The sequence below is a fragment of the Eubalaena glacialis genome, chromosome 8 (genome assembly GCF_028564815.1).
Source record: "Eubalaena glacialis isolate mEubGla1 chromosome 8, mEubGla1.1.hap2.+ XY, whole genome shotgun sequence".
Taxonomy (NCBI): Eukaryota; Metazoa; Chordata; class Mammalia; order Artiodactyla; family Balaenidae; genus Eubalaena; species Eubalaena glacialis.
Window position 1 is genome coordinate 50973316 of NC_083723.1, and position 23324 is coordinate 50996639.

The 23324-nt window shown below is 38.5% G+C and overlaps 1 long non-coding RNA gene across 6 annotated transcripts in view; it reads right to left on the reverse strand.

Moving 5' to 3' along the window:
• Window positions 1–23324, reverse strand: part of LOC133096778 (uncharacterized) — a 57557-nt gene that overhangs the window by 18482 nt on the left and 15751 nt on the right. For 4 of the 6 annotated variants that reach the window (XR_009701832.1, XR_009701831.1, XR_009701827.1 and 1 more), the window contains exon 2: window positions 4010–4081. The exons of the other annotated variants lie outside the window; for them this stretch is intronic. This is a non-coding gene — a long non-coding RNA (uncharacterized LOC133096778). The remainder of the gene's footprint in view (window positions 1–4009; window positions 4082–23324) is intronic. 6 annotated transcript variants of the gene reach the window in all.

The window sequence follows — 23324 nt, forward strand, 5'->3', positions numbered from 1 at the left end:
AGAGCATAGAACCAAAAATTAAGTACGAAAATATGTCTTTGATGTAAAATTTTATTCCTGTACAGAAGATATATATTCACTATGTACTGTGCTCATGTATGCTCACGACATTATTTCTGATGGGATATCTGAAACCAGACTCAAGATATAGCCTCTTTTGTGGAAGAGTAGCTCCATCCTTGTACTATATGCTCTAGGCTCTCCTTGTCACAAGGAGGGTCATAAAACTCAATCTACTCCTGTTTCCTGTAATTTTCACCTCTTTACTCCCTTCCTTCTAGGATAAAAGAGCTGTGACTATCCCTTTCTAAGGTGAAATATACTCAATAATAGAGGAAAAATGTACCTAGCTTTAAAAAAAAAACTTGATAAAATAAAATGGAAACATACAAAATAGAATAATTCATCGGAGCCCTAATTATGATTCAACTACCTATAAAATTACATTTACAAACTTATAAAATTATGTTTATAAACAATTTTTCCATTATTATTGGAAGGAATATATCTATAATTATGGGAGTAAAGTTTTGGACTTTCAGACCTCACTACTGCCACATCAGCAGTAAGCAAAGTTATAAGGGACCTATAAATCATTAACATTAATAATGGATTCTTTAGAAAAAATTATATTCGGTCTTCCCACTTTGAAGGGAAAACACTACATTATCATTTAATGAGTAAGTAGCTTTTTTATTATAACATCTTGGTGAAATAATGGCAATTTTCCCAAACAGAAAATGAACAAATGCCTCTAGTCTCCACTAACTGAACCAGCCCTTTCTTCCTAAGTACCAGGTCCTTTCAGAGTCTTCTGAATACACTATGAAAATAGACAAGAGTCTGGCAGACAGAATCTTTGGAACTATTATGCAGTTCAGTCAACTGTCATCATGGGAATAAATAATGAGATGCTCAATCCTGGCTCAAAGGCAAACATTCCTGCAAAGGTTCATACATAGGTTAAAAACCTGTCCACATTTCATTATATCCTCAAAGTTCAATACTACACTAATTACCATTCAAACCTCCCATAGTAAACACCATGATATAAGAAAATGGGTGAGAAAAAATCTTACACTGTGATTTTCATCTACAATTCTGAAATATTGTCCTGGGTGGGGAGCAAGGGAGTCTCAGCCAGTGACCTCATCTTCTTTCTGAGGTGTTCTGGCAGCTCATGGAATCTTAGCCATTAGCACTGGAAAAAGGCCCAAGACAGATCAGAATACTCCTGACATCATATAACCAAGCATGTTATATACTTAGATCTATATGTGGACTTCCCAAGATCTACTTAAAGAAAAAGAAGAAAAAGGTATATATGAATATGTAGATACACATGTATTTAATGTAATATATATACATTATATCTGTGTTGCATATATATATATATTACATTAAAGCAGTTCAGAAAGACAAAAGGGTGAGGAACACAGAACAAGGTGGGTTCAAAATATTCCCTATCTTCAGACTTCTGTTCCTTAAACGAGTTCTAGCATTTCCACTTGGAAAAAAATCTTTTTAAACTTAATCCAGATATAGAAGAGGAGATCTATCTGCCACTCCAACCACCTTATGCCAACCCCTATCTTCTCCCCAAGGAAGGAGGAATTGCTAAACCAGATTGATAAGGCTCAAAGTACTCATTTGGCCACCCTTAAAAGTATAAGTATTCATCAAGCATTTAAACGCATAAGGCGCACACAGATGCTCTTTTGGCCTTCTTTCTTCTTGGGGTTGGGTGTGTAAATAAACCTGGAATTGCCACCAAGGAAAGGCAGGTCCTTCCAGGTCTTAGAGAACTGGTTATTGCTTCTCGCTACGGTAACTTGTGGCTTCCCAGAGGGTAGTGACATGTCAAGATATAGTTTGGGGTTGGGAACAACAGGTGGGAGGCCCTGCTTAGGCTTCCATGAATGCTTTTAAAATAAAGACTGATAAATTGGAATGTGTCCAGAGGTCCAAAGAGGTACAAACGTAACCCTCTGGGAAACACCGACCTAGGCTATTGTGGATCAGATAAATGACCGTGGGCCAGCTGTCCTCCACCTTGTTCTCTCCTCTTGTGAAAGATGAATTGTAATTCAAGGAAGCATCCATGGGATGAGGCAGGAGTTGGTTCTGCGGGCTAACCGGACCCGAGTCTCACATACACTCGGTCTACGGAAGTGCATCTTATTCCCACCCACAAAGCTCCGCTGGAGGATGGCACCTCTCCTTGCTTCCTGGTACCATCCTCAGGCTGTAGCCCTTTTAAAAACTCTTTTCGCTTTCTGTGTTCCTTGTGACCTGATATCACTAGATTAACAAGACTGGTGGAGCAGAGAAGGAGACACACAGCATGATCCACCTAGGCCCTGAACCCTCCACCCCACCCCAAGGACTGCCCACTTCCTAGAACTAACAGAAAAAGTACAATCAATAATGCATTAGCCAGCCTTTTGAAATTCCTCATGGGTCAGCAAGCATGGGCACTGCTGAATTTTACACTTGAGAAATTAACCAATTCTTGATTTTATTTCAAAAGTCAGAGTAATAAGGAAAATACTTTTTTCTTTTCCAGGAAATTCATTTAAAAATTGGCATCTCACATATAATATCACTTACAGTAAATCTGGAGCTAAAGTAAATAGGAACATTTCTCCCTAATCCTCCTATCAATCTTTGAAAATCCTTAGGTATTAATTTTAATTAATAATATCTCCCTCCCACCAGCAATAAGTCACATAATATGGTGATTCTGATAAAATATTGCTTATGTATGCATCTGAAATATTAAAATTTTAAAACTGAGAGATAAAAGTACTCCAAGACACTAGTATGATTATATTCATTTCTGTATTTTTGAAATGGCAAACTCCTGGAATCAACCTAAATATCCATCAGTGGGGGTCTAAATAAACGAATCACAGTACATCCAAGAAATAGTATTACATTATGCCCTTCGCTTTTTTATTTTTAACTGAATTTTATATCCTGGAGATCTTTAAACCGTAAAAAAAAGAACTAGGTAGATCTGTGTGTGTTTTTCTGGGAAAATCTCCAAGACACATAATTAATTTTTTTAATGGTAACATGATCCCATTGTTGTAAATTTCTTAGAGAGTATGTGTGTGTGTGTGTGTGTGTCTGTTCCTCTGTATGAGAGGCATATTCTTTCGTTCAACAAATATGTACTATGCCCTGTTATGTGCCAGGCACTGTTTGTTTGTTTGTTTTCGAGATATTGTGGAAACATAGAGGAACAAGACAAAGTCCTTATTCTTATGCAGCTTATTTGTGAATGGAGGAGAAAGACAGTAAGCAAGTAAATAAATAAGATACTTTCAGATAGTGATCAACACCATAAGAAAATAAAACAGACTAATGGACAAACTGCGTAGGATCATCTAAGGTAACACCTGAATGCCAGACAAGATCGGGGGAGAGTCTTTCAGGCAGAAAAACCATCTGATGCAAGACCCTCAGACAGCACAAAGCCAGTGAGGTGAAATACGGTTAAAGGAAATGGTAGAAATAGTGGAAGAAGCAGGCAGGGCCAGATCAAGAAGAGTGTTTTAGCTCATGTAAAGGAGTTTACATTTTATTCTATATGCAGTGGAAAACTAACAAAACTGGGATTGGGTGATGAGGGAAATGACCCAAAATGACATACATTTTAAAATGTAAGTCTTAAAAAGTACAGAAATACTCCCCATGCCAGTCCTTAGGATGCATTAGAAACATCTAATATTGAGGGAGAAACTTTTTCTCCATTGTTTTTTTTAACTATGTGCAAATAATACTTGAAATGTTTAATGAAAAAAATGGGTTAATAATGTAAGGTGGCAAACCAACGCTGAGAATGTTTTCTTGTTTCTTTGTTTAATGTGCAATACTTTTTTCTACGCATACCTGTCTATAATGTCATCAATCTTCTCCAGACTGTGAGCAAGAGTAATGTCATATTAATATCAACTAAGATCTTCAAGCTTCTAAACTCCCCACCAATTCAGGCAAAACTTACTTTTTAAGTTCTCCCTCTCTTCCAGCCAACTCACACCAATTACTTAACCTCTCTGAATCCTAGCTTGGGCTTCTGTAAAGAGAGAAATGATAGCAACCTTAGATATAATGAGTTAATGCAGGAAGAATTCAAAGTTAGGTACATACTGGACCTACCCAAAAAGTTAGTACAAGATACAGAGGCTCACTGAAATAGGATAAGACCTGAACATCTGCATTTTATTGAAAGTTTCCAGGTGATTCTGATACATACCCAAGCTTGAGAACCAGCAAGTTAACATATTTGCCTAATCTAGTGCAATTCCTGGCATGGCAAGCTCTAAAAAAAAGTGTTTGCTCCTCACCCTTCCTTCTTCTGCCTGAACTACAGAGTAGGTGGTTTCCTTTCTATTATCTGTCTCACCAACTCTTCAGTGAAATTAACAGAATAAAAATTAAGGGAGACAAAATGTAAGACCCTGCACAAATAATAAAAAGTCATGTGTGCAAATATTAAGTATTATGTGCCCTACAATTACAGCCATTTTAAAAATATACATATGCATGAGGTGGGTGGAAATAATGTGAGACCTAGCCCTCTCAATGAGTGGTAGTTGATGGTACCGGGTTTCCTCCAGGCTCCCTGTGCCTCCTCAACATGGGACAGTGATACACTTGCATCCAGACTTATCCACACCTTTGGCAGTGTCTCCCGACACCACTGGCTGACTCAGCCTCCCTGGAAGTAAAGGTCAGACACTGATAAGGCTGTCGCTGTGCTCATCATAACAGGGCCACCGAAGTTCCTGTGTCCCACCCAGACCTGGAGGTACCCCTTGAGGCTCTGGCTCTTCCCACCACCTCAGCTCAGAAGAGCTGCATGAACTCTGGGGCTCCCAGTGGAGGGGTCAGATAAACACAACTCAAGGTTACATCCTCTGAGAGATGAGACACAGAAAGGAGCCAGCAGGTAAACTCCTTGCTTTTCTGGGTCCTCCCCCTACCCTCCTATCTACATCGTACCCCCATTCCCCAACCCCCATCCCCATATCAGATTGATGGTTTCATGAATCAGCCCCTAATGCCATCCTCAGGCCCCCAAATACACTAGAAGTGAGCTGCTAAAACTAGGCAGTTGACCTCACTCCTTGTCATGAAATATGATGGACAAGGAGGATCCCCTACTCCCACCTCAGGAAGAAACAGAGGCATGAATGGAAGGACGGAGGGATTTCCCAGAAAACAGAAACAAGGTCTGTTAGATTGGCAGCAACTTCCTTGACACCCCAGAGTCCTTGCCACTCCTGACCATCAGGGTTTGAATGTCTGCTGTGGACCAGTGACAGGTGGATGTTTTTACTCTGTCCCTTTTCAAATGAAAGCTTATTTTGCAATTTTTCCTGCTAATGTTTAATTATTGCATATGTCTGTGTTGAAATTAAGAACTTGTATTTAAGTTTTTACATTATTTGATGCTGGGGAAACACAAGGAGACCAGATGGAAAGGAATGAACATCACCCAGAGACCTTGGACTTTAAAGAAGAGAGTGAGAGGGTTATTTAAATGGGAAGAAAAATGTGACATTGGGGTACCAAAGAGGTGGACTATGAAAAGTCACTTCTACTAGCGTGATGAGTGTACCCTTGGTTTTTTATCTCTGCTTGCAATAGCTGTTATCCCTTTTTAGATTTTTTTTTTTTTTTTAGTACTTGCTAGTCTGGGAGATGTAAAGCAATGTATCAATGTTAGTTTGCATTTTTATGACTGCTAGCACATTAGAGCATCTTCTAATATATTTATTGGCTGTTTGGATTTGCTCTTGTGAATTGCATATTCATATCCCTTATTTTTCTTTTTGTCTTCTTTGTCAAATTTTAAGACCTCTCTGTATGTTATAGTTATTAACCCTTGCTAAATCCATCATCTGCTTTGCAAATATTTGTTCCAAATTGTCTGCAGGCATTGCTTAGTTTATTTTGCATAAAAAAATTTTAGTACTTATATGCTCAGATATATCAATTTTTAAAAATAGATGCTAGAAAAAATTTTTATTGTAAATTTTAAAAAAATAGATGCTAGGCTTATTTAGTAGTAGCAGTAGTAGTAGTAATAGTAGTAGTAGTAGGGTCTTTCTCTCCCCATAGCCTGTAAATGTTGTCTCTTAGATTTTTTTCTAAAATTCTTAACAATTTAATTTTTATAGTTAAGTCTTTTAACTGGAATTTACTTTTGTATATGTGAAACATAGGAATCCAATTTCATTTTCTTATAGATGGATGACCAGTTGTGCCAGCACCAATTGTTAAATAAATCTTTTCTCCCTGAATTAAAATACTCCTGTCATATGCTAAATTTTAATGTTTCCTGCTCTATGTCTGAATGAACAATTTGTCTACTATGCCAGTTTCATATTACTTGGGTTGTAATGGCTTTATACTATGTTCTGATATCTGCGAAGTCTCCCTCACTATTCTTTTAGATATATTTCTTGATGTTTTTAAGATTTTTTTTTCTTCCAAATGAACTTTCCAGTTACTGTGTCCAGTCCCACAAAACAAATGCAAGTTGGTATTCTAACTGGAATTGTATGAAATGTATAAATTGATTTGAGAATAGTGTTTTATAATTAAATCTTCTCATCCAAGAACATGCTATGCCTCTCAATTTGTTCAGACCTTGATTTTATATTGAAAATTTGATAGTTTTCTTCACGTAGAGCCTTCATTTGTTTTGTTAATTTTGGGGGTAAATTGATTGCTTTAATGGCATCATAGAGACCGACTACCTTTCCCCACCCCATGTAACTTGCTTTGGCCAACAAAGGGGGCAGAAGTGATAGAATGCTAGTTCTAAGCCTAGGTCTCGATATGCCTTGCATACTTCTGCTTGTTCTCTCTCTCTTTTTTTTTTTAATAAATGGTTTCTTTTTTATTATTTATTTATGTATTTGGCCGTGCCAGGTCTTAGTTGTGGCGCGCGGGATCTTCGTTGCCATGTGCGGGATCTTTAGTTTTGGCATGCGGGATGTTTTCAGCTGTGGCATGCGGGCTCTTAGTTGCGGCAGGCGGCATCTAGTTCCCTGATCAGGGATTGAATACGGGCCCCCTGCGTTGGGAGCGCAGAGTCTTAACCACTGGACCACCAGGGAAGTCCCTCTGCTTGTTCTCTTGTACCTTTCCCATAGCCATGAAAAGAGCTTCCTCTGTAGCCACTGCCCCTTCAACCTAGAGACAGACCTTACAGCAAAGACCATGATAAGCAGGAGGTGTAGGGTTCTGTGACACAATCACAGCAAGGAGGAATAAGTGTGAAATTTACGGGATCCACTTGGGTAACTCTTGGTTTCTCTCTTTCCCAGTTGTGACTATGATTGGAGAAGTGTAGCAACCCTAGCCTGAGGAGGGTATGATTATCGGGAACTCTGACTCTTTGGGAAAGAGGGTGGGGTGTCACACCACCAGGAAGCTCACTAAGACCAGCAGCGATTATATCTGAGGTTGCAAAATGATTCCAATAGAGAAATGTAGCGGAAGAATTGAGTGATCAAATGATAGGCATACTAAATTCAAAAGAACGTGTATTATATGGTTCAATACCATATTTATGTTGCAAGTAACAATGTACTTCTAGGAAAGGAATAGCATCTTTCTCATTAAGTCTTGTTAATTTGAACTGAACTGGTTTTCATTATTTTTTGTATTTAATTTGTGAATTTACTTTGAGATTATGAATGTGCAAGATCTATACGCATAAAGAGCTTAAATCTAGTTTTATGGTTGTATTTATATAATAATATTTGTCATCACTGAGGATCCATGGAAACTGGTTTCTCTGAAGGAGATTTGTTTGATATTACCGGGGTTTGAGAAACACTTTACACAGCATTAGTACCTGAGTGATGATCTGGTCTCCTTGAGTTTTCTCTGAATCAGAATACAGACAACTTGGAGTCTGAGCTAACACAGCTTTCCAGAGAAAATTACATGACTCTGGGGGGAGGCCAAAAAGGCTCAGCAGGCAGGCCCTGGTCCAGTTGCTGCCCTAACAAGCTTTCTTGATCCTAGTATAACAAAAGTGATCTGTGACAATTTGGTACCACTGAATGATTGCTACTCAACGTGGAAAGTTTAACTTTCTCAACGTTAACAAAATTAGAAGTAGATCTATTCTTGTAGTCATTCCACATGGACTTCTTTCTCTCACGTTAAAGTTGAAAAGTTTCATTTAACTCATTTCTGGCAGTAAACCTAAGAGTATTCTCCCATATGAGTTGGAATGTGATCCTTTCAAAAATCCAAATAATACTATAATCATCAATGAGTTAATCCATCAAATACTCTGTTTTTCACTTAGATTATGGGCAATTGAAATCTAAACAATTTAATCATGGTCATAAAATATCACTGAATAACACAGTAACACAGCCAAGATAATTATTTTGGCAATCTAAACATAGGACAGATTATGATGCTGAAGAGACTGGGTGGTTATCTACATCACAGCAACTAAAACAGTTGTACATTGATACAGATGTCTCCACAGAGAAAGGTTGGAATAAAAGGAAATTACCTAGGTTTCTCTTATCAATGTGGAATCAGGAATTTAGCAAAACTCAGAGGAAGTTGCATAAATTAAATAAATAAACATCAATTTCCTATTTTCACGCCTAATTTTGTGAGAGAAAACCCATCCCCAAACCTAAATAGTAACTGGCAGAGATCCTTGCTCAGAATCATACATTTAATATCAGTGGGAACAATAAACTTGAGGATCTGTGGACTAGACAAAGAGCTATTTCATGCAAACTGGTACCTAAACTCTTTTCCTAAAATAAATAAATAAAATTACATTGAAATAAAAATAAAGCAACAAAACTTTTCAAAGGACACGTTAGGAAATCCTTTCTTTTATCTAAATTCCCCACGTGTGATCATAATATCCCTCTGTTTCCTGTTGATATGTTCACCCCAAAATGGAAAAAAGACAGAGATGGTGAAAGTACATGGGTACTGGTATGGCATTAATACTTACACACTTGACTAATCAGAGTTCCATAGATGAGAAATCTGAAGAAAATGTGCTCACAAGCATGGCAGCGGTTGGAGAAAAGATGACTAGGGTAGAGGAGCTAGCTACTCCTTCAGCTCCCCACAAGGTGGCGTGACCTTGGTAAATGCCTCACAAGGCTTAGCTGTCAGTCTTGAAAGCTCAAAACCCTGATCTGTCTCAAAACTACAATGATGCACCACTTCACACTGGTCAGGATGGCCCTCATTAAAAAGTCTACAAATAATAAATGCTGGAGAGGGTGTGGAGAAAAGAGAACCCTCCTTCACTGTTGGTCAGAATGTAAGCTGGTGCAGCCACTATGGAAAACAGTATGGAGGTTCCTCAAAAAACTAAAAATAGAATTACCATATAATCCAGCAATCCCACTCCTAGAAATATATCCAGACAAAACTATAACTCAAAAAGATACATGCACCCCTATGTTCATAGCAGAACTATTCACAATAGCCAACACGTGGAAACAACCTAAATGTCCACTGACAGATGAATGGATAAAGAAGACATGGTAGGGACTTCCCTGGTGACGCAGTGGTTAAGAATCCGCCTACCAATGCAGGGCACACAGTTCGATCCCTGGTCTGGGAAGATGCCACATGCCACGAAGCAACTAAGCCCACACGCCACAACTACTGAGCCTGCGCTCTAGAGCCCGTGAGCCACAACTACTGAGCCAGCGTGCCACAACTACTGAAGCCCGCACACCTAGAGCCCATGCTCTGCAACAAGAGAAGCCACCGCAATGAGAGGCCCACGCACCGCAAGGAAAAGTAGCCCCCGCTCGCCGCAACTAGAGAAAGCCTGCGTGCAGCAACAAAGACTCAACGTAGCCAATAAATAAATAAATTAATTAATTAATTAATAAAAGAAGACGTGGTACGTATATACAATGGAATAACACTCATCCATAAAAAAGAATGAAATAATGCTATTTGCAGCAACATGGATGGACCTAGAGATTATCATATGAAGTAAGTCAGAAAGAGAAAGCCAAGTACCATATGATATCACTTTTATGTGGAATCTAAAATATGACACAAATGAACCTATCTGTGAAACAGAAACAGACTAACAGACATAGAGAACAGACTTGTGGTTGCCAAGAGGAAGGGGGATTGGGGAGGGATGGAGTGGGAGGTTGGGGTTAGCAGATGCAGTAACTTCAAACTATTATATACAGAATGGATAAACAACAAGGTCCTACTAACAGAGGGAACTATATTCAATATCCTGAGATAAACCATAATGGAAAAGAATATAAAAAAGAATGTATATATATGTATAACTGAATCACTTTGCTGTACAGCAGAAATTAACACAACATTGTAATCAACTATACTTCAATAAAAAAAAAAAAAAACCTGATTTATCAGTACACCATGCAGCATCTCATTAATCCAGCTCGTAAAGACTGACACATAAACTCAATTTCAAGTATATTAATTTGCAAAGGAAAGGTTTACTGCTCCTGGGTGCCATGGCCTACATATCCTTTACCTATAGGAACAATACATGGGAAGCTAAATTATAATCAAAACATTTCTTGGTGACCATAACCTTGGAATGAGTGGTGTCAGTTCTATGCTGCCTCTGGGCCAAAGTGTCCTGTCCCTATGCACAATCTTTGTTTCTTTTCTGAAATTTCAGGGCTGGCCAAGCCCCCACACCATCTGACTGTCATGTTCTTTCTTTAGCTACTAAATATAGTCAATCAAGTTACAGTTCAATGTTACCTGCTGGGCAACCATTCTTCCTTTTTAGAGAAGATTTTTCTATTCTGTCCTATGATCTTTTTAACATTTTAATTCTCAACAAACAATCTAAAGTCTTACTGAGAAGGAAGGGAGCTCACCTTCCCTGCTAAGTATTCACAACACATAGAAACCTTGAATTTCAAAAATTCCTCCTTCTTTAGCCTTCCCTCAGATGTCTCTGAACTGTCATCTGGGCAAAAGACTATTTTAAGCAGAAGAGAATTTGTGAGAAAAAGGGGGATGATCAAGAAGGGTTAGTACCTGGATATGGAATAAAAATTAGCCGTAGTTTGTTCCCAGATGAATATATCAGAAGCTCAAAAACATATACAAGATGAAAGTAAGGATAAGAAAACCAAAAAGAGTGAGAAACTAGAAAAGCGAACATAAGTCACAATTCATGCATAGTGAAACCTAGAACATGGAGTCGGTGAGAAAACAGTGCAGGCAGGAACCAAGAGTCAGAGTAGGACTAGGACTGCCCCACTGTACATTCCAGGGGGTGCCTTTCACATCACCATCTACGTGAATGGTACCTGCTACAGTTTTGCTGTGTGCATGCTCAATATTTACAGAAGCCCTGGACATCAGATCAGAAGCCCAGATCAGCAGGAATTAAGGAACTGAAAGGGAAGGGCAAAACAGGCAGGACAGATGTGAGGCCACTGCACTGAGAGGATTTAAAATTCTTCTATCTCTCTGTCTTAGTTAGGGAGCTTTTCTATAGTTCTGCCAAGGCAAGAAACACATTCTTTAAGTAAGATTGGTCTACGACAGCAAATTGAAGCCAGCTACATAACCTACTGAAGTGAGGAGGGGTAGGTGGGGAAGATGGCCAATCCCAAGAAATGTTGTTTACAGCTAGCATTTTATTCCATGTCTCACACTGGACGATGTTTCCAAACATATATTCTGATCCAGTCCAATGCACCATGGAAAAAATGCTTCAGTGACTAAGAAATACTTCAGAAATGAGTAGAATGTATTCCCCTGCTGGGAATTTACAATTCTCAATAATTTATAATGACTCATACATAAAAGCCTAATCTAGTTTATCTGGATATGAAATATCTTTCTTTTGTAACACTGACATTCTGTGGATCACGCTTTAGGGACAGGCAATTACTGTCATGTGCGATAACTGCTTAATTCTCCCTCGGGACTTAAAGTACATTTAGGTTTAGAAATACTGTACTCCTAACCAAACAAGATGAGAGAAAAAGAGATCAGGGGAAGTTTATCCATTGGGAAATGGTTTGGGCTGCTAGAACCGAGGCTCAATTATAATAGCTAAAACCCATTAGGATCTCAATCTCTTTCTCTCTCTTCTTTCTCTGTCTCTGTGTTTTACTGTCTCTGTCTGTCTCTCTGTCTCTCTCTCTCTCTCACATATACACACACACACACAAATTCTGGAGGTACACAGCTGGGGAATGCTATGTGGTCCTACAAAGTTATAAGGAACTTACATTCCATCTTTTAATTCTGCCCTCCTTATGTCATGGCTTCCACACTCAAAGTTACATAATTGTTCCTAGGAAGAAAGAGCAAGACAAGGCATAAAAGGCTCTCTGCTGAGCTGAGTCAGCCCACCACTTACGTTTTTTTGTTTTTTTAGTTGGGTTAAATTTTACATACAGTGAAATATACAAATCTTACATGCACAATTCAATGGATGTACTGTATAACCAACTTCCCATTAAGAGAAAATATTTTCATAACGGTAGCAAATTACTTTGTGTATCTTCCACTTAACTCCAGTCCTCACAGGGAGCCACTGTTCTGGTCTACTTTACCATAGTTTAGTTTTGTCTGTTCTTAAACTTCATATAAATGGATTCATCCAGGGTATTCTTGTCTGTGTCTGGATTCTTTCACTCAACAAAATGATTTTGAGATTTACCCATGTGATAGCATGATCATTTGTTCATTTATTTTTTGAATTTTTGCTAAGCAATATTCCATTGTATGAATATAGCACAATTTTCATGCACTCTCCTGTTGGTAGACATCTGCGCTGTTTCCAGCTTTGAGCTTTTATGAATAAAGCTCCATAACTACTCTTATACAAGTCTCTTTGAGCTGACATTATAAATTTCTGTCCACTGAGAGGCCTGGGAACAGCAATGTTCCAAGAGTAATGACCACACTTAGTGCCCAGTTCTTGATTTCTAAATACTGCCCTCCACTAAAAGAGAACCAGAGCTTTTTGGAGAAATGGCTAATTCATAAAGTGGGGCAAGGGAAGTACAAAATGAGCCTGGAAAAGAGGTTTGTTTGTTTGCTTGCTTACTGACTTTATAATTTTTATAAATAACAATTTTAAATTTTATTTTATAATCCATAAAAACCCATGAGCCAAAGAAAGAAAGAAAGAAAGGAAGAGAAGGAAGGGAGGGAGGGAGGAAGAAAGAAGGAAAGGGAGAGAGAAAGAAAGAAGGAAAGGGAGAGAGAAAGAAAGAGGGACGGAGGGACTTCCCTGGTGGTCCAGTGGGTAAGACTCTGCACTCCCAGTGCAGGGGGCCCAGTTTCGATCCCTGGTCAGGAAACTAGATCCCGCATTATGCCACAACTAAGAGTTCGCATGCCGCAACTAAGAAGTCCGCATGCCGCAACAAATATCCCACGTGCCTGCAACTAAGCCCCGGAGCAGCCTAAATAAATAAATAAATATTTAAAAAAGAAAAAGAAAGAAAGAGGGAGGGAAGGAGGAAGAAGGAAAGAAACAGTGGAGAAAACTGGCAGGCACCACCTTCATCAGGTGATAAAAGTGAACATTATCAAAAATAAGTGTGATAGGTAGAATAATGCACCCCTACATAAAACTCTACATCCTAACTCCCAGACCTGTGAATATGTTACCTTAAATAGAAAACGGAACTTGGCAGATGTGGTTAAGGTTAAGGACCTTGAGGTGGGAAGAGTATGCTGGATTATCCAGGTGAATCCAGTGTAATCAAAGGATCCTTAAAAGTGGAAAAGGGGGTCAGGAGAAGGAGTTAGAGAAGAAGATATGATGAAAGCAGAGTTCAGAGTGATGTGATTATTGTTTTTAAAGATGTAAGGGAGGGACTTCTCTGGTGGCACAGTGGTTAAGAATCAGCCTGCCAATGCAGGGGACATGGGTTTGAGCCCTGGTCCAGGAAGATCCCACATGCCGCGGAGCAACTAAGTCCGTGCGCCACAACTACTGAGCCTGCGCTCTAGAGCCCCGGAGTCACAACTACTGAGCCCGCACGCCTAGAGCCCGTGCTCCACAACAAGAGAAGCCACGCAATGAGAAGCCCGCACACCGCAACGAAGGGTAGCCCCCGCTCGCCGCAACTAGAGAAAGCCTGCGTGCAGCAACGAAGACCCAATGCAGCCAAAAATAAATAGATAAATTGTTTTAAAAAAAGATGGAAAGGAGCCACTAGCTGAGGAATGCAGGCAGCCTCTAGAAGCTAAAAATGGAAGCAAACAGATTTTCCCCAAAGTCTCCGGAAGGAATTCAGCCGTGCTGACACCTCCATTTTAGCCCAGTGAACCCATTTCAGCCTTCTGATCTCCAAAAATGTAAAATAAATTTTTGTGGTTTTAACTCACTAAATTTGTGCTAATTTGTTACAGCAGCAATGAATACAACGAGATAAATCAAAGTTTTGTGCCACCTGATAGGATTCAATGAGAGGAACCTGGCATTATTTCTGTGATATTTCTGAGAAAGGTACAGAACCTAAATTTAGTGGTGAGGACATATTAGACGAACACAAATGGTGGGACATTTTATAAAACTGGTCTGTCTGATTCCTGTGGCTAGGACTTCCAATGCTATGTTGAATAGAAGTGGTGAGAGTGGGCATCCTCGCCCTATTCCAGATTTCAGCGCGAAGGCTTTCAGCTTTTCACTGTTGAGTATTACGTTAGCTGTGGGTTTGTCATAAATAGCTTTTATTATGTTGAGATATGTTCCCTCTATACCAACTTTTCTAAGGGTTTTTATCATGAATGAATGTTGAATTTTATCAAATGCTTCTTCTGCATCTATTGAGACGATCATGTGGTTTTTGTCCTTTCTTTTGTTGATGTGGTGTATCTCATTGATTGATTTGCATGTTGAACCACCCTTGTGACCCTGGAATGAATCCAACTTGGTTGTAGTGTATGACCGTTTTTATGTGTTGTTGAATTCGGTTTGCTAATATTTTGTTAAGAATTTGTACATCTATATTCATCAAAGATACTGACCTGTAATTTTCTTTTTTGATAGTGTCTTTGTCTGGTTTTGGTATCAGGGTGATGGTGGCTTCACAGAATGTCTTTGGGAGTGTCCCTTCCTCTTCAATCTTCTGGAAGAGTTTTAGAAGGATCAGTGCAAGTTCTTCTTTGTGTGTTTGGTAGAATTCCCCAGTGAAGCCATCTGGTCCTGAACTTTTGTTTGTAGGTAGTTTTTTTTTGTTTTTTTTTTTTTATTACAGATTCTATTTCATTTCCAGTGACTGGTATGTTCAAGTTATGTATTTCTTCTTGATTCAGTTTTGTTGGGATGTATGTTTCTAGAAAGTTGTCCATTTCCTTTACTTGTCAAATATGTTGGCATATAATTGTTCACAGTATTCTCTTATGGTTTTTTGTACTTCTGTGGTATCTGTTGTGATTTCTCCTCTTTCATTTCTTATTTTGTTTATTTGGGTCTTCTCTCTTTTCTTCTTGGTGAGCCTGGCCAGAGGTTTGTCAATTTTGTTTATCCTTTTACCAAGAGCTGATTCTTTGAACTAGAATTTGATTTATCTTCTGGAACCCTGCAGACAAAATCAAATCCTATAGGCTGATATTATACACACTTTGCTTAAGTCTTTTCTGCTCCATCTAATATTTCCAATTACTTGAGTTATTTTCTGATATCACGATTTCTTAGGCCCTGATGTCCACCCCCCTCTACTCTCCTGGTCACTCTCTTCTCAACATACTGCACTTTTTCAGCATACCCTTAAAGGATGGGATTCTGAACTCTGGCAGGCGCTCCCAAAGTCACCCAATCAGTATCCCATCATTTATATGTCAATTACAGTAGCTCTCGAACCGGGATACATATTAGAATCACCTGGGGAGTTTAAAAAAATACTGATGCCACCCCAGCACTTCCGTTTTAAAAGATCTTAAGTGACAATTGAGCACTGACACACTTTAACAGCTGGTCAGGTGATTCTAATGTGCACAGGTCTATAAATTCCTTGGGAACAGATTTGCAATCCCTATTTGACATGCTTGGAGTCAGAAATGTTTCAGAATCAGATTTTCCCCCCAACCTTCTGAAAAGGTAAAATGATGCATAAATCACTAAGATGAAATATCCTTAGTGGGTCTGGATCTTTCCCTTGCAGTCAAATACATAAATATTTTGGCAATGACATACATAAACATTCAAGTTGAGTGGAAACAAAAAAGACCATAAAAAGCCTCATGTTAGCTGAGACCTAGTTTTGCAACCAAATGAATTTTGGCACAAAATTTCAGAAGAAAATTGCAGTTTTGAAAACTTCCAAATTGTAGATAAGGGATTGTGGACCAGCCTGTAGTGGTATCTTTTCAGCATTTAGCCTGGTGCACTGCCCAAACCTATGAGCTTAACACATATTTGGGGAATGAATGAATGAACGAGACAAACTTTTCTATGTGCTAACTTTTAACTTTAGAGGTATTAGTATATTTCCTAAAGTCAATTCTCCTCCAACTAATAGTGCCTTTGGACCTTAAAACTTGAAATAAGCTAATCTGAAAGTCATTGAAGGAGACTAAGAATCAGTTTGTTCTGCAAGGCCGGAAGCATAACCCTCCCAAACTTCAGACAATATTACAAAGCTACAGTAATCAAAAGAGTGTGGTACTGGCACAAAAACAGACATATGGATCAATGGAACAGAACAGAGAGCCCAGAAATAAACTCACACACCTATAGTCAATTAATCTTCGACAAAGGAGGCAAGAATATACAATGGAGAAAAGACAGTCTCTTCAGCAAGTGGTGTTGGGAAAGTTGGGCAGCTGCATGTAAATCAATGAAGTTACAACACTCCCTCACACTATACACACAACAAAACCCTCAAAATGGCATAAAGACTTCAATATAAGATATAACACTACAAAACTCCTAGAAAAGAACATAGGCAAAACATTCTCTGACATAAATTGTACCAATGTTTTCTCTGATCAGTCTTCCAAGGCAATAGAAATAAAAGGAAAAATAAACAAACGGGACATAATCAAACTTATAAGATTTTGCACAGCAAAGGAAACCACAAACAAAATGAAAAGACAACCTATAGACTGGGAGAAAATATTTGCAAATGGTGCAACCGACAAGGGCTTAATTTCCAAAATATACAATCAGCTCATACAACTCAACAACAAAAAAAACCAAACAACCCACACTGGTCAGATGGCCATCATTAAAACCTCTACAAATAAATGCTGGAGAGGGTGTACAGAAGAGGGACTTACACTGTTGGTGGGAATGTAAAGTGGTACAGCCACTGTGGAAAACAGTATGGAGCTTCCTCAAAAACCTAAAAATAAAGTTGCCATATGATCCAGAAATCCCACTCCGGGGCATATACCCAGACAAAACTATAATTCGAAGGGATACATGCACCCTTATGTTCATAGCAGCACTATTTACAATAGCCAAGACATGGAAACAACATAAATGTCCATCGACAGATGAATGGAGAAAGAAGATGTGATATACATATACAATGGAATATTACTCAGCCATTAAAAAAAAGAACAAAATAATGCCATTTGCAGCAATATGGATGGACCTAGAGATTGTCATACTAAGTGAAATAAGTCAGACAGAGAAAGACAAATATCATATGATATCACTTATATGTGGAATATTAAAAAAAAAGGGTACAAATGAACTTATCTACAAAACAGAAATAGAGTTACAGATGTAGAAAATAAATTTATGGTTACCAGGGGATAAAGGGGGGGAGGGGCAAACTGGAAGTTTGGGACTGACATATACACACTACTATATGTAAAACAGATAACTAATAAGGACCTACTGTACAGCACAGAGAACTCTACCCAATACTCTGTAATGGCCTATATGGGAAAACAATCTAAAAAAGAGTGGGTATATGTATATGTATAGATTCACTTTGCTGTACACCTGAAACTAACACAACATTGTAAATCAACTATACTCCAATAAAAATTTTTAAAAATTAGAAAAAAAAACTGGTCTGTAATCTTCATAAATGTCAAGGTCTAGAAAGTGAAGGAAAGGACGAAAGAACTCTTCCATATTGATGAAGAGTAAAGAACAATGACAACTAAATGCAACACATGGTTTGGACTGGATTCTTTTTCTGTAAAGGACATATTAAGACAGTAGGTGAAGTTTGAGGATTAGATAGTAATATATTTATTATGATTATGTAGGAAAATGTCACTGTAGGAAATACACAGAGAAGTATTCATGGGTGATGGTGCATCACGTCAGCAACAGACTCTCAAATGGCTTAGGAAAAAAAGTGAATTATACTGTACATGCAACTTTCCTGTAAGTTTGAGATTAATTCTATTTCAAATAAAAACTAAAACAAAACTACAGAGAAAAACCTTTATCCATAGATTAAGTCTTCAGAACCCTATGAATAAAGAAACTTCCTAGTATGAATTAACTTGCCCAAGAACAGGTAACTAGTCAATGACAGAAGATAACATGAAATGATAGATACAAACTTCTGGCCTAGATTTATAAAGATTTTTCCCAGCTGGAGACAATTCTGTTTTGTTATTTTGGGTCATTTTAAATTGTCCAGTTCTTCACCTCAAAAATTTCAGGTATTTCTGCCTTCAAAGTTGAGCTTAAATCCAGTTTCTGATTCTGTTCTCATTGTGTTGCTCAAAGCAGGCACATGGAGATCATTGATCTCTTTGTCGCCCTAAGCCAGTTCTCCAGTGGTGGCAAGGTTGGGGGCGGGGTGGGGGAGGTAAGAGATAAGTAAGGGAGGGTATGCTTTTTCTTCAATTTAATTCTGTCTCTGCTTCTCAGAGCATTCTTCCCACCTCCCATCTCTCCCCAAATGAAAACCCCAAATGAGAGATACGTACCAAAATGTTTTGGGAATGTAGAGTATTGTGGGAGAAAGAGAGAACCATCATCTTTCCTTCTCCCCAACCTAAGAAAGTATAATGACATAGTCCATATATCATTCTATAATTTTTTCACATATTGTAAAAAGTCATTTGCATTATGACTTTTTCATGTGAATATTTAAAGCACCAGTGTTTCCGGCATTCTCTGAATACAGTCCATGAGACAGCGGTTCTAATTTAATATCCTTCTATTTTTGTCAACAGCTCAGCTAAGTACTGACAACTCCAATAAGCAGCATATGCTCTTCATTCATCTTATCCCAAATAATTGTTTGAGCAAACAATTATTAGTCACTAATTTGCCATTTGTCGGAGATATTTTTATTCATGTATTTAACTACCAAATCCCTAGTCTGGGGCTCATACTGATATATTGTAACATCTTATCTTATAAGTACCCTTTTGATTCATGAACCTAAATCTCCATCTTTTCCCCTCCCTCTTCCACAGTCTCCCACCTCTGCCGAGCACTTTACTAGCCCCTTCCACTGCATTCTATAGCATCTCTGTTCAATTGTAAAAGCTCTCTGCACCCTCAAACTCTTCCAGAAGTATTTTTTCAGCTGTAATAACACAGTCAACATCTGGCTTTTCCCTGATGATATCTTTAACCTTAAAATCTGTCATAATGGGATAATTCTTATTTTCTCCAATTTATATGAAAAAAGAGTTAAGCATTTCCTTGGGCTTCCCTGGTGGCGCAGTGGTTAAGAATCCGCCTGCCAATGCAGGGGACACGGGTTCAAGCCCTGGTCTGGGAAGATCCCACATGCCGCTGAGCAACTAAGCCCCTGCGCCACAACTACTGAGCCTGCGCTCTAGAGCCCGTGCTCCACAACAAGCGAAGCCACCACAATGAGAAGCCTGCGCACCGCATCGAAGAGTAGCCCTCACCCTCTACAACTAGAGAAAGCCCACGCACAGCAACGAAGACCCAACACAGCCAATAAGTAAATAAATAAAAATTTAAAAATAAAAAAAATTTTTTCAAAGAAGTTGAAAAAAAAAAGAGTTAAGCATTTCCTTAATTCCCACCACGCTTTAGCTGTCCTCATGCAACTTCCATTTTTTGCCTTCCATGCCTTATGCAACCTGCTCCCTACACTGGTGCAGCCTGGCTTTCTAGGCTACACTGGCCTATGACTGACGAGGGTATGTCAAAGGGGCACAGAGGCCAACTCAAATCTGGAACAATTTGAGCAAAAAAATAAAAATTAGTATCAGGTTATAACCCAAAGTATATAAGTGCCCATGAGTTCATACTGATATAAAGATATCACTGAGTAAAGTAATAAATGGAGAAGAAGAAATAAATCTCCCATGTAGAGCAATTCCAAATAACTGATGTAGATATTCCATCCTCAAGAACAGGGAGGATAACATCCCACTACTTAAGTGTGGGCTGAGAATAGTGACTTCCTTCCAAAGAGTACACGGTTGGGGGCAGGGGGTGTTGGCAGGAGGGTGACTTTACAATGGAGGAACCTGACAAAAACTACCTCAGCCAGGTGATCAAGATTCACATTAACAGCGGGAAGTCATGAGGACAGTATGTACCTTTGATATGTTGAAACTGGCACTTTACCTCTGTGGTCTTCCTTCCAAAAACTCATAAACCAAATCTAACTATGAGAAAAACATCAGACAAATTCCAATAGAGGTACATCGTACAGAATATCTGACCTGTACTCCTCAAAATTGTCAAGGTCATCAAAAACATGGAAAGTCTAGAAGCTTTCACAACCAAGAGGAGACATTACAACTACATGTAATATGGTATCCTGGGATCCTGGAACAGAAAAAGGACATTAGTAAATGCTAAAGAAATCTAAATAAAGCACAGATTTTAATTAATAATACTGTATCAGTATTGGTTCGTTACTTGTAACAAATATACCATATTAATGTAAGACCTTAATAACAAGGGATACTAAATGTATGGTATATGGGGATTCTGTACCATCTTCTCCATTTTTCTATAATCTAAAACTCTTCTAAAAAGAGAGTTTTTTGGCTACATCTAAGGTTGGTCTCTAAATCTGTGCCCTTCCTTTCTCACTGTCTACCAATTAAATTTCCAAATTTCTTAGTTTAGTATTCAAGGATCTATCAGATTATAAAATACTGTCCTCTGATCATCTGCAATTCTTCCTACCAAGAGGTGAAGTATTATCTATACATGTGGGCTTGGCCACTGACTTGCTAATATGAAACAACTAGAGGCTTAGAAAGTGAGCACTGAGACTTGTCTTCTTTGCTGCTCTTGGAACATTGCTGCCATTTGGACAATCTGAAGCCAGACACCTGAAGTGACAACATGGAGGAGAACTAAGCCACACCAGCCATCAACCTATCAACTAGACATGTGAATGAGGCCACCCAATCCCAGTTAATCTTCCAACTGATTTCAGCTGCAGGAGTAAGCCCAGGTGAAACTGACCAACTGCAGCCAGCCCCAACTGCCAACCCATTAACAGTGAACTAATAACTGTTTTTGTAAGACACTAAAGTTGGTGTTCTGTGACACAACAAATTAGCCAAGGCTCACCGATATACTCCTCCATTACCTTACCTCACTGAAGTCACATTTCCAACCTTGTTTTCCAGAATTCCCCTATGCTCCACTCAAATTGCAGGGTTTTTATTCTCTAGAAATGCTTTACACTTTTCTGAATATTACCTCATGAAATATTACCTCCCTCCACCTAAAGTACCTTTACTCTCACATCTCTACTTAAGGAAATGTCACTCATCTTCCCTTTCTACACAAAGTTTAATATATAAATATTAAGAGGGGAGGAAATTTCGTTCATCAGAGTTCTTCTTAGAAAGTGTCTAAGAAATGCCTTGGTGTGAAGGGTAAGAGCTTGAAGGCATTGTATGGATTAGCATATAGACTCAGCTGCAGAAACAGAAACCCAAAATACAAATAGATTAAGAAGAAGATAGAAGTTTACCTCTCTCCCATGTAACAGGGCATAATCAGTCAAGGACAGGCATGGGAAAAGTCAGGTGTGTGGAACTCCGTCATGTCAATCCATCTTGTCACTCCACTATTCCTATAGCCTTTATCTGTGTAGTTAAAAATGACTCATTACCACCACGCCCACATTCCAGCCAGAAGGAAGAGGTGAAAGCAAAAAGGAGGGCAGGCTCATTCCTTTAGGGAAAATACCCTGATGTTGTAAACATCAGTGCTGCATACAACACTTTGGCCAGAGTGACAGTCATACAATTAAACCTGGCTGCACAGGAGGCTAGGAAATTATTACCAGGAATTATTATCTTGGCACACAAATATTCTATTACTACTGAACAAGGGAAGAATAAACATGGGGATCAGTAGTAGACTTCACCACAAGTAAGATCAAGAATATTAGCCTGCTAAAATGCTATGTCTGAGGCAAGAAGAGGAACTGGCTTTGTTCTGAGAAGTAAGAAAGAGAGTAGAAGAGAAAAAGAAGCCAGGCAAATGTTGGAAGGGTATGACTCCTTTCTTAACGCTGCTAAAATCTTGGAATGAGAAGCCCTGTGATAACTGGTGAAGACACTCAATTCTTTAAGGTAAAATCGATGCAAGAATTAAAGGAAGAGAGAACCATGACCATGATAGCATAAAACTCTGAGAACCTGCAGAAGACTATGGAAAGCTTTCAATGTAACTGGACTTTGGAACTGGGCATTTGAGACAATCTTACACTGACTTCATGAGATAGGCGACAAGAAACCCTAGCTGACATATGAGTACTGCCACAGCTCCTTTTATTATTTATTTTTGAAATATAGAAACATTATTTATTTGGAGATTTGCCATGCATGTTAAAATGCATGTTAGCATTTTTTCTTTCTCTCATTAAAGTACAATTGACTTACAATATTTATTAGTTGCAGGTGTATAACATAGTGATTCAATATTTTTATACCTTATGAAATGATCACCACTATAAGTCTAGTTACCATCTGTCACCATGCAAAGTTATTACAATATCACTGACCACATTTCCTATGTTACATTACGTCCCCATGACTTATTTATAACTGGAATTTTGTACCTCTTAATCCCCTTTACCTATGTCACCCATCCTCCCAGCCCCCCACACAACCACTAGTTTATTCTTTGTATCAATGAGTCTCTTTCTATCTTGTTATGTTTGTTTTTCAGATTCCGCATATAAGAGAGGTCATAAGGTATTTGTCTTTCTCTGTCTGACTTATTTCATTTAGCATAATACCCTCTAGGTCCATTCATGTTGTCACAAATGGCAAGATTTCATTCTCTTTTATGGTTGAGTAATATTTTATATATATATATAATATATAATATACATACATCTTCTTTATCCATTCATCCACCAGTGGACACTTAA